The sequence below is a fragment of the Sturnus vulgaris genome, chromosome Z (genome assembly GCF_052056855.1).
Source record: "Sturnus vulgaris isolate bStuVul1 chromosome Z, bStuVul1.hap1, whole genome shotgun sequence".
NCBI classification, from domain to species: Eukaryota; Metazoa; Chordata; class Aves; order Passeriformes; family Sturnidae; genus Sturnus; species Sturnus vulgaris.
This window is the reverse complement of record NC_142283.1, coordinates 38034561-38047487: the sequence shown is the minus strand read 5'-3', so window position 1 is coordinate 38047487 and position 12927 is coordinate 38034561. Positions and strand designations below refer to the sequence as shown.

Genomic DNA, 12927 nt, shown 5'->3' with positions numbered 1-12927 from the left:
ATTACTCTTAGATACAAACTTGAGGAGGGACACTTTCCAAGCATCACCAACTGGATGTAAATGGAATTCAATGACCTTTCGTGTGCCTCTTAATCATACAGCTCCTGTGGCAGTTGCAGAGCTATCACACCATTACATATATGAGGCTTAGCCCACCTACAAAATCCAGCATAGCATGTTTGGCTTCACAGAAAGAGTATGATGCACTATGGAGGAAAAATGCCCAGTGGTCGCCATTACATTGGCTTAAAACAAAGATGTTACTTTTAACTCACTTTGACTCACACAACTGTGTAACAGCATTTGTAACACATCTCTTTGGCATTTCACGTTGCAAGTAATGTGTCATCAGTCCTAGTACACAATTAAGAAAAATACTGCTTTTGCTAGAAATTCAGTGCTAGCCACATCATGTCATTTAGGCTGAATTTTGATATCTTAAATTCATTTCCTATGTAACAGCACTTGGAACAGGATAGCAGAATGTGACAATGGTAACCACGGAATCAGAGTGCCATAGAATTGTTTAGGTCTGAAGAGACCTGTATGATCATTGAATCCAACTATAATACAGTGCCATGAGGCACAGCCAAAACATAGACAAGACTCTACTTGTATGTTACTAGTACTAAAAATGTGAAAATTCAAGTTCTCGGGGAAAAAATAGCACTGTCAAAGCACTGTGCTGAATTTAAACTGGTTTTTTCCTTTCTTTTGCTAAAGCAAATTTTATTAAAATGATGATGCCACAGCAGAAGCCGAATTACCAAAGTCAGCTGTTTTTTCTGTAGGAATTTAAAGGATTGAAATTGGGAACAATCACACTATTATGAGGCAGCCATGTTCAAGTTTTCTTGTATAAACCAGTCCAGTTTTCTATTGATAAAATATATAAAGATAAAATGTAGAAAAAATATATAAAGAGCTTACTTGCTGAATAATCATATGACTGGTTTCACAGTCATATGACAATATTACAATAAAATTTATTAGACCTATTTTCAGATATTGTAACCCCACATTTCTACAAATGTAAATAATTGTAAATGTCTTTATTACTAGCATTAAATGTGGCATGGTAATTCTATTAAAGCACAGTCTTAATGAGTATGTTTTTGCCTTTAAATCACAAAGCACAGAAGACAAAGTTGTCAGAATTTGGCAATTATTGTTCAAGATTAACTATTGCAACTGTATATTGTCAGGGCACAGAATAACTTGGAATTACACCAGATGTTGGTCAAAAAATTCAGTTAAGTTTCCTTTTGAGATTTATTACCAAAGGATTTTCAACATTGTTGACATAAATGTACAAACATGCTTTGCCAAACAGACAGAGACCAAATAGAAGAGGGCTTTTTTCATTTCCTTCTGTCAAGCTGGCAGAATGGCAGAGATCTTAGAATATATTTTGTTCTCTGAAGGTTAATAAGCTTGAAAACTTACAGCATTTCCTTTATGATATAATTGATCTGCATCTCTTGCAGCCACTCTTCCACTCTTTATATACATTAGATTTTGGGGGTTATTTAGTTTCTGCTTAATTTTTTCCTTTGAATCAATAACGTTTGGTCACATGAGACACCAGTTTCCATAGTGAAGAATGTTTTGAGTGTTGTCTGTACTGTGCCTGTTGCTTGATCCACAGCTTAGGTCTTTAATGACTAGCACATGTTTAGATCAAATCATATTTAGTCACAAGACACTCTTACTGGAATTTTCTATGCAAGTCCTTATTTGGGTTGTGTTTTTTGTCTCCCATTCAGCATAACTCTTCCAGACCTGTAATCCTGTTAAATAGTCAGATGTCACTTTATTTTGTTGTTGTTATTGTTGGATTTTTTTTTAGCATTGTTTTGTTTATAATCTGGAAATGTTCCATTTGGGGCATTGGTCGAGTTTCTACAGTCTCAGCAAATCTTTTGCATTCATACTTGGAAGAATTTGTGTACTACCCACAAGGCAGTATCTTTTCATCTATGGACCTTTCCAGTTTTTCTAGTTTATTGGACAAAGATCTAGGAAGCTTTGAGACAAATCTAGGTTCTCCAAGGAACCAGTTTGTCAAACTTTGAAGACTTTCTCCTGCAAATTAGGTGTTTCTTCATGAATGAGTAGCTGCCAGGTCAGCTTCCTTTCCAGTTTTGTTGCCACCTCTGCTGTTGTCTTCATGCTTCGGCATCTGGTTTCTGTACCCAGCTGTCATGGCTTTTGCTTTTTTGAACAACAGCTGTAAGAAGTGTATACGTATGTGCTCATATAACTAATATTTAATAGTAAAATTTTATGTAGTTTTATATATATTGATACCTTTAAGTTTTCTGTTCTGTTCTGCTTGGATGTGCTTTTCCATTGTGCTTGGGTGATGAAGACAAAACAGTCCGATTCCAGCTAGGGACTCAAGGACAGTGTCTTTAAACTTCAAGCCCTAAGCATAAACAACGTGAAAAGAGGAGGGCGGACACACAAGCAAGCAAGGAGGATGAAACTTCCCTATTTGAGACTATTAACTGGATAGCTGATTCCTGCAGGCAAATGGACTGAAACCTATACAGGTGTGAGAACTTGTGACCAACTCCTCCTTTGCTTCCATCTTGGAGCCATCCAGGCAGGGGCCATGACTGTGGCACTCATACTGCTAGGGTGTGGCTTTTGTAGGCCTTTCATAGGCCTCTCAGTAAATACCCATTTTATTCCTCTCAACTCTGTGTGTAGCCTCTGTTCCAGCTCCTCAAGGCATCAATATGAAGCCTTTCCCATGCTGGAAGGTATACACTGTTCTCAAGGACATTTGGTATAATTGGACATATCTTCCACAAATGGGAGTAGTTCAATTTATTGAATTATACTGTCTTTGTAAATGTGGTACATGGAATCACAAATGCTATTAATTTTCTCAAACTATCCTTGTTTTATTAATTTAACACCTACTTTGATTCTAATTGTAAACTGTATGACCTTTTTTAATAATTAAAGCGCTAGTTTACTGATTAGAGAAAGGAAGTAATTTGATCCATTTTAATAATCAGAACATTTGAGCTCTTCTTCAGCTACCAAAGATGAGTTGAAATCATTCCTGTTGTCACACTCTGAGGTCAGAACCAAGTTTGAAATAACTGTCCTTTTCTTGTCTAGTTTTATTTAGTTCTTAGCCAGCTCCTTGAAGACATTGAATTCATCCAATGCAGTATTTAAATTAAAAGAAGTCTCCAGGAATAGTTACTAATGGCATTTTTCATAATAAACCTCATTTTTTGGGCTGCAGAATCTTCTGAACTATCCGTTTTGGGATTCTAGATACAGCTGACTCTGTGTGAAGGGCTTGCTCTGTACATGTGGGCTGTTCCACCAGGAAAATATTGTTCAGGCACTGGAGATGGGAGCCAGCCAGTTTGAGGCAATGCTTTGACCATCAAGGACACAGTCTGGCAGCAGTCAAAATGGAAAAGCAGAACAGTTTAAGACCAGCCCAGTCTCTAGCAATGAGGTACATCCTAGCTCAAGGCAAGAAAGTCAAGACAGCAGGTCGGGGTTAGAATCATAGAATCACAGAATCATAGAATGGCTTGGATTGGAATGGACCTTAAAGGTCATCTAGCCCTATACCTTCTGCTTTGGATGGGGACACCATTCACTAGACGAGGTTGCTCAAATCCCCATCCAGCCTGGCCTTGAACGCTGCCAGGGGTGGAACACCCACAACTTCCTGGGCAACCTGTTCCAGTGCCTCACAACCCTCTCAGCAAAGAAATTCTTCCTAATATCTAATCTAAACCTACTCTATTTCAGTTTAAAGCCTTTCCCTTTTGTTCTGTCACTACATGTCCTTGTAAAAATTTCTTCTCCATACTTCTTGTAGCCCCCTTTTATGTCCTGGAAGGTCACAATTTTGTCACCTTTAAGCCGTCTCTTTTCCAGGCTGAACAATCACCTTTTCTCTCAGCCTTGCCACATAAGAGAAATGCTCCACTCCTCTGATCATCTTGGTGTCCCTCCTCTGGCCTTCCTGTGCTGGGACCCCAGAGCTGGGTGCAGGGTTCCAGCTGGGGTCTCACCAGAGCAGAGCAGAGCAGAGGGGCAGAATCCCCTCCCTCCCCTGCTGCCCACACGGCTTTGGATGCAGCCCAGGACACGTTTGGCTTTCTGGGCTGGGAGTGCCCATGGCTGGGTCATGTCAAGCTTCTCATCCACCAGCACCCCCAAGTCCATCTCCCCAGATGTCAGGATTGCTGTGGGTTTAAATCTTCGAAGAGCAGAGCACTTGTTAGTTACTGTAAAGTTGTTTATTGTAAAGGCACATAAGTCTCAAAAGGCAAAGATTCCCAAGTGTTAAAGTCCGAGCTAAAAGCTTGTGGCATAGAGTTCTGAATAGAAGTAAAGTCCCGATTAGAAGAAGCCAGTCCTGGTGCAAGGCCCCGGGAGGGCCAAAGTTGCATTCGCGACTCCTGTCCTCTTCCAGGCGATGATGATGGTGGTGAGAAGGGAGAAAAGAGAGAGAGAGAGAGAGAGATTCTCCAATACACAGATTCATATTTACAAATTACCCAATGAGCTTAAAACACGAATCTGAAGCATTTCTTCCAAACATATTAGAATTCTGGTTCTATAATACAAATGTTTACATATAATTTGCTCATAGGGCCTATCTGAAGAATGTAAGCAATAGTCTTACTATATTTTTATTATGGCTAGAACTATATTTTTGAGATCTCGCTGCAGCTTGTTTTTGAAGCTTCTTTTTGTGTTTGAGCTCTCACTGCAGCTTCTTTTTCACACTAAATTCTAAGGCTTTTACCTTTTAAGGCACTTAAACATATTCTTAGTTACTTAAAACTTAAGCTTACACTTCTATTTTATGTCTGTGTACTTTAATTTCTCTTAATGTTCTTAATGTACTTTAATTTCTCTAAAAGTTTTTAATTTAATTCTTGCATTCTGTTCTCTGAGGGACTCAGAGAGGCCTCTGTTTTCACACTCCAACACACTGGGCTTCTTTTGATGTGTTCATTCCCCCAGCCTGTGTTGGTACCAGGTGCTGCCATATGCTAGGTGCAACACTTTGCACTTGGTCTTGCTAAAACTCATGAGATTCCCATGGGTAATAGGAATTCCGTCTTGTCCAGGCCCCTCTGGATGACATTCCATCCTTCAGGTGTCTCAGCTGCATCCCTGCTTGGTGTCATCTGCCAGTTTGCTTAGGGTGCACTTGATCCCCTTGTCTGTGTCATTAATGAAGATATTAAATAATACTGGTCCCTGTAACAGACCCCTGAGGGACTTGTTACCAGTCTGTCAGGACTCTTTGCTGTTGACCTCCATCCTCTGGTTGTGATCATCCAACCAATTTACTTATTCACTGAACAGTCCACCAGTCAAATCCATCTCTGCAATTTAGAGATAGGGAAGTGGTGGGAGACCATGTCAAAGGTTTTACAAAAGTTCAGATAAATGACATCTCAACCCTTCCCTTGTCCACTAACATGGTCTCTCCATCATTCAAGGCCACTGGGTTGGTCAGGCAGGACTTGCCCTTGGTGAAGCTGTGCTGGCTGTCTTGAGTCACCTCCCTGTCCCCATGTGCCTTAGCTTCTAGGAGGATCTGTACCATGATATTCCCAGGCACATGGTGAGGCTGGGAGGTCCCTGCTTGCCAGGGTTCTCCTTCCCACCCTTTTAAAAGATGGGTACAATATTTCCTCTCTACCAGTCAGCTGGGACTTCCCCTGACTGCCAGGACTTTGGAGCCCAAATACTATGGAGAGTGGCTTGGCAAGTGCATCAGCCAATTCCCTCAGGACTCTGGGATGCACCTCATAGAGTCCCACAGACTTATGTATGTTCAGTTTCCTCAGGGTGTCATGAACCAGCTCTTTACACACTGTGGGAGGAACTTTGCTCCCCAGTCCCCATCCTGCTGTCCATCCACTTGAGAGATGTGAAAACAGAGGTTGCCATTGAAAACGGAGACAAATTACTGAGTACCTCATCCTTCCCCTCAATCCATTGTTATCAGTTTTGTTTATCAGGGGATGTGAAGGTTCTTTGAGCTTCCTTTTCTGATTAATGTACCTGTAGAAGCCTCTCCTGTTATTCTTTGCATTCCTTGCTAGGTTCAGTTCCAGCTTTGCCTTGGTCTTCCTCACCTTCCTTACCCAATCCTACACAACCAAACTTCATGCCTATACTTTTCCCAGGTTGTCCTTGTTTCTACTGCCTATGCATTTGCTTCTTTCCCTTTATTTTGACCAGAAGTTCCCTACTAAACCTTGCTGATCTCTTGCCTTCCTTGCCTAGTTTCATGCATAGAATCAGCAAGGTACCTGCCAGGGCTCAATGATACCCATAAAATCCATTAAAGATCACTCAAATGTCTGAGGGTAGAAACAGCTCCATATCAAAGGCAGGAAGGACCTTAGGTAGCTTCTCTTGTCCCTCAGCTGGATGCCAGACACCTGGTGAAGCAACTTGAAGACCCTGTTGGTGCACACAAGGTTCTGACATGAGGTTTGTAATTGTGTAGCATGAAGCTAGATTTGGCAGATGCATCATTGGGTGAACACATTAGCCTTTTAAAATACAAATAGATTACTATTGTGGTTTCACCCCAGCCAGCAACCTGGCCCCACGCAGTTGCTTGCTCACTCCTACAACAGCAGCACTGGGAAAGAATTGTTAAGTACTAAAACTAGAAAACTTACGAGTTGAGAAAATAAAGCCAGTGGGTTGAGGTAAAGGCAGTTGAATTGGGAAAGCAAAAGGAATACAGACAAGTAAAGAAAAGCAAGAAATTCATTCAGTGTTTCCTATGGATAGACAAGTGTTCAGCTGTTTCCAAGAGAGCATGGCGCCATTATACGTGAGTTACTTGGGAAGGCAAATGCCATCAATCCAAACCTTCGCTTCCTCCTTCTACCTCCCTCTTTATATACTGAGCATGATGTGGTATGGTGTATATACATGCAATATGGTATGAAATACCCTTTTGGTCAGTTGGGATCACCTGTCCTGGTTGTGTCTCCTCCCAACCTCCCATGCACCCCCAAATTCCTCACCACTGTGGCAGTACGAAAAGCAAAAAAAGCCTTGGCTCTGTGTAAGCTCTGCTCAACAACTACAAAAACATCTCTGTATTATCAACCCTGTGCTCAGTTCAAGTCAAAAATACAGCCCCATACTTAACACTGTGAGGACAATAAATTATATCCCAGCCGAAACTAGTGCAAACACTTACAGCTAAATTCTGTAATGTGATTTTGTATACAAAAGGATTCTTGCCCTCTGCTCCTTTCTTGGTGTGAATAGCTATGCATATCAACAAAGTGCTTCTATCACATTGTGCCTTTGCATTTTCTTTTGACATGCTTTTCTCTTTGGCAGGCTTTGACCTACATTGGAAAAGTGTAGTTCCACTGATATGACGTATATCAGCCAATTGTAAGACAGAGGAAACTGTCAGAGATTTCTAAGGAGAAAATAACTATTTTCTGTCTGTTCTTTTACTGTCGGCATTTATCTCCATTTTATCCATTTTTGAATCAGTCACTCCAGTCCTCGGTTTCCCAGTTCTAAATATTTTATTTTGAGGATGTAATTTACTAACTCAAGAGCTCTTTGAAAAGCTTTCTAACTTCATTACTGTCATTGGGAACATCTGCCTAACAAACTTCTGCATTAGCAGAATGTGGTTTTCGTTTCTCAGGAGATTCACAGGTTTAATTCCAGGACTTCTTAATCCATGAGTGATTCTGCATTAACAAAATATTATCCTTTGCCTCTTCTTTCCTTAAAAGCAACTTCATAAAAAAATGGAATAACATAACATAGGAGAAAGAAGAGGTCCAGAGCACCGATATTTTTAGCTAGGATCTATTGTAAGTATCTATGAGAGATCAGGATGAATAGCCTCATCATCACTCCAGGTCTACCACCACATGCACAATTAATAGATCATATTCATATGAGCGAGGCTGCCTGACAGTTGACCCATTTTGGAAACACATACATAAATGTGTATGAGTCCTTTAGTAGTTGCAACGCTGTTTCTGGAGTCAGGCTTTATTGCTGTAGCACCCAAATAAAAGCTGAAGCAAGAATTTTTTTTTAAACTGCTTTTTGTTTTTCTTAGAGCTCTTTGTCTTTGCAGAGATTTCTACCAGTGGGAATAGGGTTTCTGTGACTATTTGTTCAAGATGGGCTGTAAAATGAATATTTGTTGAAAGCTAAGGCTAAAAAATCACTAATTTGGACAGAATCTTATTAACAAAGAATGATGCAATAGAATATGCAGGGATAATATTATTTCCTGTGTGTTTCAGTGTGTTCCATTGAACAGCATCCTCAGTATTACTAAAGGGTTTCAATAGCTGAAAGCCTTTCCACTTTTCTTAATCTTTGGGGGTTTATGTCAAAATGGAACAACTAGGTGTGTGGTTTGGGGTTCAGAAAAGGAAAAGCAGAACTCTAGTGCTGAAGGCAAGGTTATGGCTTCGAGCTGTCTGCGTTGCTTGGTGTAATGTGAGAATTTGCAGTGATAACCTCTGCAATGACCACCACCTGCCATATATGTGAATTAGCAGTTATAGCACAAATCCTATTTGTTAAAAAAAACATTTAATAAGGTTTCTAAAATCTGCAGTTTCTGAAATGACGTGGTGTTTTCAAATAACTGCTTCTTAGTGACTCCATTCTTAATGTCACAGCTAATACCTAATTCTCTTGCAGATTAAGAAACATATATGTAAAACTATTTCTACAACAGAAATGAGTCACACATTTTTATTTTAATATGTTATTGAATGCAACAGATCTTTTATTAAATGCAACAATGCTATCTAGTGTATTGCTTCAGTTGATTACACTGTGCAGTTTTAATGTACTGCTGACTCCTACACTTAGAATATTTATTTTTTTAACAGAGACAGGATGGTGGTGACAGAAAGCAAGATACTGTGATTTATGGGTTGCAGAAGGAATGATTCCCACTTAAATTCTGAATATGCCTGAATATACAGATTCCACAGGAACATAACTGTGGAAGTTGCCAGCAAAACAAGTACAGTCAGCTAACATGAGGTTAGTTGTCATCTACTGGCTGTGTAAATAAAAAGGTGTTGGTAATTCCCTGACTCTCCTTAATCAGGCCTGGAAACTGTTTTTTAGAAACTCCTTTTTTAACACTATTTTTTATGTACCAAAGCAAGGCAGAGATTACCTTAACTAGGTCATGAGTTTTCTAGGAGAAACTTGTACTGAACATCACATAGAGAAAAATACAGACTATAAGATCAACATTTTAGTTAGGTATTGTTTAATATTATGAGATAGCTGAACAAAGTGAGTGATCTCAAAAATATTTCACAAAAATTTTCTTTCTGTATGCCACATTTCTCTAACGAAATTTATTTTAAATAAAGCAAAAGAGAAGGGTCTTTAAAAATAGTCTGAACCTCTGGAGAAGGTTTATTACCTCAAGCTAGTTCAAAATATACCTGAAAAATGGCATAGGGATTACTCATTGTAGCAGAAATCTACCGAAACCAGACTGAGACAATGGTGAATCATACTTCATATTGTTTTGATCTGTGAATTTCCCAACAAAACCTCTTTTTTAATGGCAGATTACAGGCATTTGGTTAGATGTAAGCTTCTCTTCACGAAAATTGGATTTTTGTGACTAGCAAAATGGAAATTGAGTTATATTTTTTAATACTCCGAAAGAGGTTCTCCTTATCTTGTGACAGATTATGGCTTTGTTACTGCAGAGATACATTTCAAGGTTTTCACATGTTATCAGTAAATAATTTTCTCTCTTTAATGTATGATTCTCATTAAATGCTTGGATAGAAATTGAGCTGAATGTATATGGCTACATTTTTATGGCAATCTGTAGATTTTTTTTTTGCATTTGCAAAAAAAAATTGGTTTTGTGTAATCCTAGGTGAGAGCTGAATTATCTCTGTGCTCCCAGCAAATGAGAATTAGATGCCTACATGCTGACAGGAGATGGATTTAAGACATAATCTTCTTCTCACTGGTCTCTACTAGTCAATTTAGGCATTTCTTGCTCTTTGAGCTTACTTCCGTAGATCTCATTTGCAGGCATATAACTCTTCCCTCACATTTTTAAGGCTCTGTAATGATGTCCTGTGAATTTCACTCAGCATTTGAGCTCTTGAGCGAGGCACTGAAACAATTCCTGTAACAACTCCATTTCCTTCAGCTACTCGGCTGTGAAATGAGCAACTCTGCTCTTGAAGCATGATAGCTGCAAATGAAGCAGGAACTTAGATATCTCTTGTTTAGTATCACAGAATCACAGAATGGTTTGAATTGGAAGGGACCTTAAAGATCATCTAGTTCAAGCTTCTGCCATGGGCAGGGACAGCTCCCACAAGACCAGGTTGCTCAGAGCTTCAACCTGACTGTCAGCACTTCCAGGCATGGGGCAGCCACAGTTTCTCTGGGCAACCTGTTCCAGTGCCTCACCACTCTCACAGTAAAAAAATTCTTCCTAATATCCAATTTTAATCTATGCTCCTCCAGTTTAAAGCCATTCTCCCCTCTCCTATCACTCCATGCCCTTGTAAAAAGTCAATCTCCACGCTTCCTTGTAGCCTCCAGGTACTGGAAGGCTTCTATTTTCCCATAGGCTGTTCTTCTCCAGACAAAGATGATAGATAGATAGATAGATAGATAGATAGATAGATAGATACATACATACATACATACATACATACATACATACATACATACATACATATGCTTAAAAGAATTAAAGATATGGTAAAGGTAGAAGGTTACAAGGTTACAAGTGGAAGAGCTCTGGGTATGAGGAAAAATGTGCCATAATTTTGGAATTTTAATCCAGACTTTTCCAAAATGATAGTCCCTTAATCTCTGTATGAAAGCTTTTCATGTAGATTATTAGAAATAAGGATCTACTCACAAATCTGGAGTACAGTCCACATTTTCATAGGTAGTGTTTTGTTTCTTGCTTTAAAAAAAAAAAATTCTCAGGACTTAATCCCACTTTGTTATGAAAATCTACATAGCCAGGGAAAATTACAAGTCTCTACCAGAAGATTGTAAGGTGTTTGAAACCTACTATTTTCTCTTTGTATCTCACTCTATCTGATTGGTTTAATCTACTCCAACTCCCTAAATTGCAGTGTTTCATTTGGGATATAGAGTGTTTACTGCCAATTTGGGATTTCTTTAAAACCTTTATTTTTAAAAACTCAGGAAAAATTATCCAAAGTTTGCACCATGAAATGCAGCTGATGGAGATATTTAAGAGATGTTTTTTCAGCCATACTCATGGTGTTCATTTAATATCACAATAGCATTGTGCTCTAGAAGTACTGAATTTCATTGTAATGTTAGTGAAGTGAAAGGCAAACTACATGCTGGTTTTGGAAGCTGACAAATAAATAAATACCCTTTGACATTTGAAGGAATGACATCATTAGCTCTTTATGCACCCATTAAATCTGGTAGGTGGTAGTTTTCCTTGATAAAGAAAAAAAATAAATAGAAGACAATTTTGATGTTCATGTCTATTTTTCTGTCTGTGAATTTTCTTAAATTATTGGGAAGTCTTATCATTGAAATGTAATGAGAGCAAGATCTGAGATAGCATTCTATTCCCACATACCTTCAGGACAAGAAGCTGTCAGAGTGACCTAATGCTCAGGCATGCCTCTCCAGAGATCCATCTTCGTGTTTTTCCATACCAGAAAATTGAATCCTTATACATGGGGAGTACAGTCTGTCACAAATTAATCTGTCGTCACAGTTTCTCATGACCTAGGACTGATATAATACAGGTGTTTCTGCCTAAACTGCAAAAGCTGTGAAAAAAGTATGGCTGGTTAAAATAAAATTTAAAAAAAAAAAAAAAAAAAAAAAAAAAGCAATAAATAAAAGGTGCACTGTTGATCAAGTGTATTATTATTAATGTGCAGCCCACCCAGTGGAGAAAATTAGTAGCATTTAGTAGAAGATGCATGTATTTAGAAAAGTACTGTAAGTAGTGGAAATTACTTTGGAAAAAAAGTTCAGAAATTATTGAATATCTAGGCAAGTATTTAATGATCTCATCGTTAGCTAGATTTTAAAATAACTGTGATTATATCCTATGTTTGAAGAAAAATTTAAGTAATTTCCCATATTTTCAAAGGTTGCTGCCTGTTAAAGCTTGCACGTTTAATTTCTATGCTTTCAAAGGCACCAAGAACATAACAAGTTCAATGTTTCAAATCCCCCTGAGTAACATTTCACATACAGAGTATTAAACTGTGCTGAGATTACTAAAGTCAGTACATGTTGTTGAGTCAAGAGAATTCTAATATGACATGACTGGTTTCAGCATCAGTGACTTACTCTTACCAATTTTAAAAAATTAGGAATGCAAGTATGCTTTGCTATTAGCAAAGAGAAAAGAATAAACAAGAAAGGCAGAATAAACAGAGAAATGAATTGAAATTGTGGTAATGACTATAATCACTATAACATGTTTGGTTTTTTTTTCTTGAATCACAGATAACACTCTTGTCATTACTCCCAAAGCCATCAATTAGTTTTTCTGTCATCTACCATCCCATAGGGGCACCTGTTGCTACATATTTTGGCCACATATAGTTAACAATGATGCATGAAAGCCTGGCAAAATGAGATTAGTAATGAATTCTGTCAGGTAAATTATATATACTGAAATAAGTTCTGTAGTTTTGGATCAAATCCACATGTTTAAGAACTATTTTAACACCAAATATATGCCCTTCCATAGCATAAGCACTGTAAGAGACTGACAATTCTGTTTATCTGTACTTAGCAGTTTGCACAGGCATTGACTCCCTTCTTGCAAGATACATTTCAAATAATTGAATACTATTTACTGTATTTGCTATAATGTGGATATTGGGGTTT

General features: G+C 38.4%; 1 long non-coding RNA gene across 1 annotated transcript; it reads right to left on the bottom strand.

Annotated features, from left to right (window-relative positions):
- Positions 1 to 4268: 4268 nt before the first annotated feature.
- LOC148219806 (uncharacterized) lies at positions 4269 to 12771 on the bottom strand. The gene is made up of 2 exons (XR_015799632.1): positions 11654 to 12771; positions 4269 to 10264 (listed from the first exon to the last, which is right to left on the bottom strand). It is a non-coding gene; the product is annotated as an uncharacterized LOC148219806 (long non-coding RNA).
- Positions 12772 to 12927: the final 156 nt, after the last annotated feature.